This window comes from Tachyglossus aculeatus, chromosome 21 (assembly GCF_015852505.1).
Source record: "Tachyglossus aculeatus isolate mTacAcu1 chromosome 21, mTacAcu1.pri, whole genome shotgun sequence".
NCBI classification, from domain to species: Eukaryota; Metazoa; Chordata; class Mammalia; order Monotremata; family Tachyglossidae; genus Tachyglossus; species Tachyglossus aculeatus.
Window position 1 is genome coordinate 63,267,737 of NC_052086.1, and position 10,067 is coordinate 63,277,803.

At 45.3% G+C, this 10,067-nt stretch overlaps 1 non-coding gene across 1 annotated transcript; it reads left to right on the plus strand.

The window, feature by feature from the left end:
* Window positions 1-3,968: 3,968 nt before the first annotated feature.
* Window positions 3,969-4,106, plus strand: LOC119942990. The gene has a single exon (XR_005455480.1). It is a non-coding gene; the product is annotated as a small nucleolar RNA SNORA7 (small nucleolar RNA).
* Window positions 4,107-10,067: the final 5,961 nt, after the last annotated feature.

Here is a 10,067-nt window from a genome sequence, read left to right on the forward strand (position 1 = left end):
TATAATAATATAATAATATAATATAATAATAATATAATAATAATGATAATGGCATGTATTAAGCACTTATTATGCGCAAAGCACTGTTCTAAGCACTGGGGAGGTTACAAGGTAATCAGGTTGTCCCACGGGGGGCTCACTGGGGGTTCTTCTTCAACCTCAGACCCAAATGTTTGGCAATGACCATTCAGAAAATCTGCTCACTTTTAGTTATTCCCCTAACTGGAGGCTGGTGGTTGGACTGGTGAAAATCCAGGTCCCTTCCAACTCTATCATTAATGGTAATGTTAATAACAATAATAATGTTAAACACTTCCAATGTGCCAAGCACTATACTAAGCACTGGGGTTTAAATACAGATAATCAGGCAGAACATGGTCTCTGTCCTATATGGGGCTCATTGTTTAAGGAGGAGGAAAAACAGGTATCTAAACCCCATTTTACAGGTGAAGACACTGAAGCACAAGGAAGTTAAGTGACTTGCCCAAGGTCACACAATAAGCGGGTGGCAGAGGCAGAATTAGAACCCAGGTCTTCCTACTCCCAGGCCCATGCTCTAGAAGCAGCATGGTGTAGTGGATAGAGCAAGGAAGGGCCCGCGAGTCAGAAGATCATGGGTTCTAATCCCGGCTCCACCACTTGTCTGTTGTGTGACCTCAGGCAAGCTACTTCACATCTCTGTGCCTCCCATGAGGGACAGGGAACAGTTTCCAACCTGATTTGTTTGTAATAATAATAATAATAATAATGGCATTTGTTAAGCACTTACTATGTGCAAAGCACTGTTCTAAGCGCTGGGGAGGCTACAAGGTGATCAGGTTGTTTTACAGTCTTAATCCCCATTTTACAGATGAGGTAACTGAGGCACAGAGAAGCTAAGTGACTGGCCCACGGTCACACAGCTGACCCCAGCACTTACTATAGTGCCGGGCATGTAGTAAGCGCTCAACAAATACCACAATTATTATTATTTCCACTAGGCCTCGCTGCTTCCATTTCTTCTACAATTTTATCACCTGTGCCAGGACCGGCAAATTCAGAACAGAAATCGATCTCAGGGGGAATATCTGCCAGACTGTGCAATATATGACTGTCCCAAGATGGTCCGCATCATATCTATTTTTGAGTAGTTGACCCAAGGACTCCACTCAGATATCAACTCTTCAACTCTCTCATTTTTGTCTTCGAAAACTACTCCCTTTAATCCTCTCGAATATTGCAGACAGGACTACGATCAAATTAACAGGTCTGAAATGGACGACACACTATTTTTCAATGTAGACAAGTTTGTCAAAATCTCTCCTTTTTCCAGTGTTTATTTGGGTAATATAAATAGACCCAATTAATGAACAACATCCAATGGGATAAAAAAAAACTATTTTGAGATAATAAATCTACTGTCAGATGCTGAAATAAACGTCAACTGTTTATTTCCCAGACAACCCAGCATTCTATTACAATGTTTTGTCCAATATGATGGATATAATTATTTTCCTCCTTGTTTGGAATTAGGAGATGAGTGACAGCTGCTTCTGCATTATGTAAATAGCTGCATCAAAGCTGGATTAGGAAAAATATTTATACTTATATACTGATGTAACACTTAGATGTATTAATTTAATCTATTCAACAGCTAGTTTATTCATAAATGGTACATGGTCAGAAGCCATTCACTTTTGCTAATGATCCTCAGCTAATCCTGCACTGTTTTAAATTGCATACAAACACTAAAATCTGCCTGCAGAAGTGGGTCTAGATTTTGTATTTGAAGGAGGTATACTTTAGCACATCTATCGCGATTGTAGTAGAGCTATAGCCATGAAATATCGTCACCTAAATATAGGACACCTTTCACAACCAATAATTTTGCAAATCAAGTAATCACCCTATTAAAAAAAATAGAAAGCTGCTTGGCTGGCTTCTGATTGGCTGACTTTGTGGCCCAAATGATTTTTTATTAACAGATTTTGTTTTCACAGCTTGTCAGTAAATATTGCACATGAAGAATCAGGGAGGGAAGACAGAGATGAAATCCAATGCCATCACTAGGCTGTTTTATTCATGGGGTTATGCTTTTGCCTGAATCGTTCCCTCAAACTCCTAAAGTATCTTTTTTGAACTGACAAAACAAAACCCCACAGTGCTTGCTAGTGTTCCCAGATGCTTCACAGTCTAACGCGAAACCACATTAGGGGAGTCTAGTGGATCTATATTTACTATTCTATTTATTTTATTTTGTTAATATGTTTTGTTTTGTTGTCTGACTCCCCCTTCTAGACCGTGAGCCCGTTGTTGGGTAGGGACCGTCTCTATATGTTGCCAACTTGTACTTCCCAAGCACTTAGTACAGTGCTCTGCACACAGTAAGCGCTCAATAAATGTGGTTGAATGAATAAATGAATGAATCACATGGCAGCCACTTTAGTCCTCATCTCCCCGCAGCACATCCAGAGCAAACCAGTGACGCTTAGGTCTGGCCAATCAATCCCCAAAATAATCCAGTTTAGAGCAGGCAGAACAGGATCAGAAGCATCCTTTTCTCTTGAGATATTATATACAAACAAGTTTGAGCAATCTTTCAGAAAACCAAAGGGAACGCAGACCCAAAGAGCTCATTCTCATTTGTTCACGAGCCTTTTGTTCCCTCCTCCCTTCTTCTTGCCCCATATTTTGTGCCAATTCACTCATCGTCGGCGCTTTCACTCGTGAATGGGAAAAGTAGAGAGGCAGGTAAAACACCAATTTAATACCAGCGATATAATTGTTTTATGGAGAGGAGAAGAGGGAAATACTAGGCTTCTGAGTCATCTGTGGGTGTCATTTATCCATTGTATCTCTGTGTTCATTACCCTGGATAGCTGAGAATTCACTGTATGAAACTTAAGATTGGTGACCCTCATATAGGAATGCTAGATATTATCGTTGTCATTAACTTTGTAAGGAAGATGTCCCTGCAAGCTTTGTGATGTAGCCTTAAGGATTCTTTTGAAGAAGTCCCAATTCTTTAATTTTATTTAATACCTGGAATGAAAAATAAAGGCATCCCCCTCACCCCCCAAAAGACTACATATTGATCTAGAGGCATCAGTAGGGATTTATTAATGCATGAACATTCTTCCAGATCCTTCAGGTACCGGGCAGTGTTAACAAAACAAAGAGGGAATCAGAGCAGAAGATCAACAGAGCAACGCTACACTAGCAGCACAGGTCAGGCTACTTTATGTAGCCTTCCAGAACAAAGGAATGTGTACAAAATAATAAGTGGTATTTGTTATGCGCTTATGTGCCAAGCACTGAACTAGGTGCTGGGGTAGAAACAAGATAATCCAGTCCCACACGGGGCTCACGATCTAAGGAGGAAGGAGAATAGGTATCAAATCTTCAACTTGCAAGTGAGGGAACTGAGCACTTTCTTTGTGCAAAGCACTGTACTAAGTGCTTTAGAGAGTACCATATAGCAGAGTTGATAGACTCATTCCCTGACCAACAACAAGCTTACAGTCTAGAGGGGGAGGAACTGTACAGAGCCTTACGAACATCACATCTCCTTTCACCACCCTTCTTTGACCCCTCTTACTGCTTCTTTTCCTCCTTTTTCCAAAGGCCCAAGCCACCTCCGACATTTTTTTTATGTTTCCTTTGTGGCAAACTGATCGAGTCTCCGAACTGAGCTCAGTCTGGCTGGTAGAGGAGGGCTGGATGGGCATCAGTGGAAAAAAGGGACCTGGGTGCAGTAGTAATAACAGGAACCCAGCCTACGGGTGAAATAGCTGGCCTTGACAGCTGGGGCCAGAAGCTCAAACCCGGGCCCAGGTTTGCCTAATCTAATGCTGGACAGACTGGATTTACTTGTACATCTACCCCAGCAACTGTGCTAGACTAGTTCCTGTAAGACAGACCCAAATCACTTTTTATCGATGTAATTGAAGTTATTTTCTTCCATTTTTGCAAATTCACTAGACAAATAGACCCTCTCAGGGTCGCACCTGGAGAGTTTCCAGTTCTCTACCAGTCTCAGCTGCGGGAGGGAGGGTCAAGCAGAGGCCTACCCATTCCATCCCTAGCTTGGGCAGTGGCTAGCGAGTGGAAGGCAATCTGCTACAAGTCAAAACTCACCCGTGCTGGGCAGCAGCGCCCTGGGAGAGAGTCGAGGGTGGCGACTCATTCTTTCATTCATTCAATCGTATTTATTGAGCGCTTACTGTGTGCAGAGCACTGTACCAAGCGCTTGGGAAGTACAAGTCGGCAACACATAGAGACGGTCCCTACCCAACAGCTGGCTCACCGTCTAGAAGGGGGAGACAGACAACAAAACAAAACATATTAACAAAATAAAATAAATAGAATAAATATGTACAAATAAAATAAATAGAGTAATAAATACGTACAAACATATATACATATATACGTGGCAGTGGTAAACCAATTCCGGATTTTTACTGAGAAAACTCTATGGATACACTTCCAGAATGAGTGCAGATGGAGAGGGGGGCGTTCGGGGAGAGTTGTGTCCGTGGTGTCGCTATGGGTCGGAAACGACCTGACGATATAAGACAAGACAAGATGTCTTTGTTAGCGCAGTCCTCCCTTTCCATACAGTAACAGAGAAGAAGTTGGGGGTAGGGGCACTCAGAGGACACGGTCCAAAGCTCTCAACTGTCCTTTTCCTCCTCTACCACAGGAAGGACTGAATTAGGAAGGAAGAATGGGGGTGGACAATAGACTTTCACTCTTAAACCTACTCTCCTCAAATACCTTCTCCTTATTTTTTGCTTTCCTTTGTCTTGTTCCCAGTTCTGTTGCAGCGGTGGTGACAGGCTGCCACGGTTCCTGAAAATAATAATAATAATAATAATGACATTTATTAAGCGCTTACTATGTGCAAAGCACTGTTCTAAGCGCTGGGGAGTTTACAAGGTGATCAGGTTGTCCCATGGGGGGCTCACAGTCTTAATCCTCATTTTACAGATGAGGGAACTGAGGCCCAGAGAAGTGAAATGACTTGCCCAAAGTCACACAGCTGACAATTGGCAGAGCTGGGATTTGAACCCATGAACTCTGACTCCAAAGCCCGGGCTCTTTCCAGTGATCCACGCTGATGGCTCACCTCTTCCCCTTATATAGAGAAGAGTAGGGACTAGCTATTGCACCTGGATAATAATATTAATAATGGTGTTTGTTAAGTGCTTACTATGTGCAAAGCACTGTTCTAAGTGCTGGGGAGGTTACAAGGTGATCAGGTTGTCCCACGGGGGGCTCACAGTTTGAATCCCCATTTTACAGATGAGTTAACTGAGGCACAGAGAAGTTAAGTGACTTGCCCAAAGTCATACAGCTGACAGTTGGAGGAGCTGGGATTTGAACCCCTGACCTCTGACTCTAAAGCCCATGCTCTTTCCACTGAGCCACGCTGCTTCTCGTGGATGAATCCCTGAGTTCCTCCAGAGTGTCAGCTGGGAAAGTGGCATCAAAATTTAATGCCGAATCTTCTGACATCCTCAATAACAGCAAGTAGGATGGAGTGACAGAAAGCAAGTTGCTTAGTCTGATATCCAACCCAATTTGCTCATATCCACCCCAGCGCTTAGTACAGTGCCTGGTGCTTAAGAAATACAGTAATAATAATGATAATAATGCCAAAATTCTGAGCAAGCTAAGCAAAACAGAGCTAGGAAGTCCAGAGGGAACCAGGAAAATTGAGGAAGGTAACTCCAAGGGACTAGAAAAGTCTAGTAGATGAATCCTGAGAGTCCAGGAAACTTGAAAACTAGCAGGTAAAAAGTTGAACAGGAAACATAATTTCAGGTGGTTGGTTGGAAGGAGAGAAAGGCCATGAATCTTAAGTTCTCCACGTATTACCTGTGGATTTCAGCTAATTTGACAAAATCCTGAATTGGGTCAGGAAAGAGGGATAATTTTTGGTTCTAAGAAAACATGCATGACCAATAAGCCTCTCCTTACTGCGAACACTTAAATACTGCTCTTGGGTTTTGACAGTGTCAAAAATAATCAAGAAAGGGAAATGGGAGTGAATAAACATTAGTGTAAATGGAACAAAACAAACAAAACCAAAATATAAACATAAATAGAAACAAAACCCTTGTGTTTACTGAACTTACAGTATGTCAGGCTAAAGAGGCATATGATAGCTGTAAACCAAAGAGCAGTATTTAGGTGAATGCCGTAAGGAGACCTATTGGTCATGTTTTTCTTTTTTAGTCACCTAGGATAGTGATCAATGTCTGCAGCATCATATTCAGATATGAAGATTATCTGTATGTGTGTAGTGGGGGGGAGGGGGTAGGGGTATATTACACTGCTTTAGGGATGTAACCTTTAAAGAAGCAAAGATCGTTTTTCTATATTTCTGGGTTATGTTATCCTCTATGGCTGCTTAATAAATACAAGTTACCATATGTATACTCATATACCTCAACTGCCCACAACCCAGAAGTACGCTGATTTATTTTACCTCGAATAGATTTCCAGAAAGTTTTCAGAATATTATCACAACCACACCACTCCTGGAAGTTGTCCCTTTGGATAATTGAAGAAATTAAGTCACAGGGCAGTTTAGTGATTTGTTCTGCCCAGTGTCGTAATCAAATTCAGGGTCAGAAGGGCAATCAGAAACAATGATGGTATTTATTAAGACCTTCTTTACATGTCAAGAACTGCCAAGTGCTGGGGTGGATACAAGGTAATCAGATCAGACAGGGTATCAAGGTAGGATTAGCCTGTAGGGTGAGGCATTTACCCAGAATGGGGCTGGTTGAAAATCAAACACCTGTCACTCTGAGCAGGTGTCAGCTTACAGGTAGCTTATGAAAAACCCCAAAAAGTCAATAAAATCTGGGGAATTTGAAGACACACTTTATAACCAGCCAAGTCTGATGCCTTTTAAGACACATTCCTGTTGCCAGATGTCCTCTTCTGAGCTATCTATTTGTTCCACATGATTTGGGCCTTTGTTAGCACTCAAAGAGTTTTAGAAAAATCTTATTTAGACTTTTGTGTGTCTTCATTATGTCAGCCAAGTAGGTTAAATCCAGCCTGGGCTCTGGTTGAGATCACTGGGATGGGAGTATTGGGGTTAGATTTTTTTTTTAAAGGGAAAAGGGTGGAAGGAACCAGTTGGGATTGAAGTTCTCAAGCCCGAAGCAGCTCTCGTGACCCTGATATAAAAATGATAGTTCTTTAGTCTAACTGGCTTTTTACTGTCTCTGAAAGAGAGGTGGGCTAGTAGGTATCATGAACAGGGTTAAATGCTTTGTGTGGGTCACAGATGTAGACACTGATGAATTGGGTGACAAATCTTAAACCGAGCTGCTTAGCTCCTTGAGCCCACTAAACGGCTCATACGTCTGTCCACCTCGACGGGGAGTTAAAAATGGTTGGGAGTGAGGCCTGGATTGAACAACCAATGTATTTTTGCTTCTCCTTGTAGGAGTGAGAGATGTGCCTGGGTAGGATAAATAGGGAGGGAAGGGGGGCTGGAAACAGGGACCGAATTGAGTAGACAAGAGGGCTGTCTTTTGGTCTGACCCTTACAGAGAGTTAAAGATGGTTGGGGGTGAGGTCTGGGTTGAACAACCAGTGTCTTTTCGCTTGTCCTTGTAGGGATGAGAGATGTGCCTGGGAAGAATGTTTAGGGGGGCTAGAACAGGGTCTGAATCGCGTGGCCAAGATGGCTGTATCTTGGTCTGACCCTGCTAGGGAGTTAAAGGGGGTCGATGGTGAGGTCTGGGTTGAACAACCAGTGCCTTTTTGCCTGTCCTTGTAGGGGTGAGAGATGTGCCTGGGAAGAAGGTTTAGGGGGGCTAGAACAGGGCCTGAATTGAGGGGCCAAGAGGGCTATGTTTTCATCTTACCCTGCTAGGGAGTTAAAGATAGTCGATGGTGAGATCTGGGTCGAACAACCCGTGCCTTACTGGCCCTACTGAGAGCTCACCTCCTCCAGGAGGCCTTTCCAGACTGCGCCCCTTCCTTCCTCTCCCCCTCGTCCCCCTCTCCATCCCCCCCATCTTACCTCCTTCCCTTCCCCACAGCACCTGTATATATGTATATATGTTTGTACATATTTATTACTCTATTTATTTATTTATTTTACTTGTACATATCTATTCTATTTATTTTATTTTGTTAGTATGTTTGGTTTTGTTCTCTGTCTCCCCCTTCTAGACTTTGAGCCCGCTGTTGGGTAGGGACCGTCTCTATGTGTTGCCGACTTGTACTTCCCAAGCGCTTAGTACAGTGCTCTGCACACAGTAAGCGCTCAATAAATACGATTGATTGATATTGATTGCCTTTTCACCTGTCCCTGTACGGGGGAGAGATGTGCCTGGGAAGGCTGGGCGTGATGGGCTAGAGCAGGGCCTGAATTGAACGGCCAAGAGGGCCGCCTCTCGGTCCACCCCTGACAGTGAATGAGTTGATGGTGAGGAGGGGGCTGTAGGGCTTGGACAGGTTGGCGGGTCAGTGTGGGTGGCTCCGCTGGAGGGGCAAGCTGAGGGGTGAGGTGGCCATTAGGCCCCGCTGAGTGGGCAGGTAGGGTCTTCAGTCTATATTTCACTCTGCCTTCCGGATTATCTTTCTACAGAAGTGCTCTGGGCATGTCATTCCCTCCTCAAAAATCTGCAGTGGTTGCCTATCAACCTTCAAATCAAGCAAAAACTCCTCACTCTCAGCTTCAAGGCTGTCCATCACCTCGCCCCCTCCTACCTCACCTCCCTTCTCTCCTTCTCCAGCCCAGCCCGCACCCCCCGCTCCTCTGCCGCTAACCTCCTCACCGTGCCTCATTCAATCAGTCAATCAATCGTATTTATTGAGCGCTTACTGTGTGCAGAGCACTGTACTAAGCGCTTGGGAAGTACAAGTCGGCAACATATAGAGACAGTCCCTACCCAACAGTGGGCTCACAGTCTAAAAGACTGTCTAAAAGACTCCCTTTTCTCATTCTTGCCTGTCCTGCTGTCGACCCCCAGCCCATGTCCTCCCCCTGTCCTGGAATGCCCTCCCTCTGCCCATCCGCCAAGCTAGCTCTCTTCCTCCCTTCAAAGCCCTACTGAGAGCTCACCTCCTCCAGGAGGCCTTCCCAGACTGAGCCTCCTCCTTCCTCTCCCCTTCCTCCCCCCATCCCCCTGCCTTACCTCCTTCCCCTCCCCACAGCACCTGTATAGATGCACATATGTTTGTACAGATTCATTACTCTATGTATTTATTTTACAGAGAAGCAGCGTGGCTCAGTGGAAAGAGCCCGGGCTTTGGATTCAGAGGCCATGGGTTCAAATCCCAGCGCTGCCACTTGTCAGCTGGGTGACTTTGGGCAAGTCACTTCACTTCTCTGGGCCTCAGTTACCTTATCTGTAAGGGGATGAAGACTGTGAGCCCCCCGTGGGACCATCTGATCACCTCGTAACCTCCCCAGCGCTTAGAACAGTGCTTTGCACAGAGTAAGCGCTTAATAAATGCCATCATCATTATTATTATTACTCGCACATATTTATTCTACTTATTTTATTTGGTTTCTATGTTTGGTTTTGTTGCCTGTCTCCCCCTTCTAGACTGGGAGCCTGTTGGTGGGTAGGGACCGTCTCTCTATGTTGCCAACTTGTACTTCCCAAGCGCTTAGTACAGTGCCCTGCACACCGTAAGCGCTCAATAAATACGATCGAATGAATGAATGAAACACGACTGAATGAATGAATGGCGGGGGGCGGGGGGCGGGGGGTGTCCCCGCGGCGGGCGGGGCTCGGCTCCGGTGATTGACAGGCACGGGACTTCCGGCGGCGGGACCGGGGACCGGGGACCGGGGATCGATCGATTGATCGATCGGGGATCGGGGACCGACCACCGACCGCCGAGGGAGCTCCCCAGCCCAGCCCCAGCCCCAGCCGCCGCGGGCGGGGGGAGGAGGAGGAGGAGGAGGAGGAGAAAGAAGGGGAGGAGGAGGAGGAGGAGGAGGATCCGGGGCCGGGCCGGGATCGGGGCTGAGCCGGCTGCACTGCGGAGCCCTAACCCAACGCCGCCGCCACCACCACCACCACCACCACCACCTTCCTGCTGAG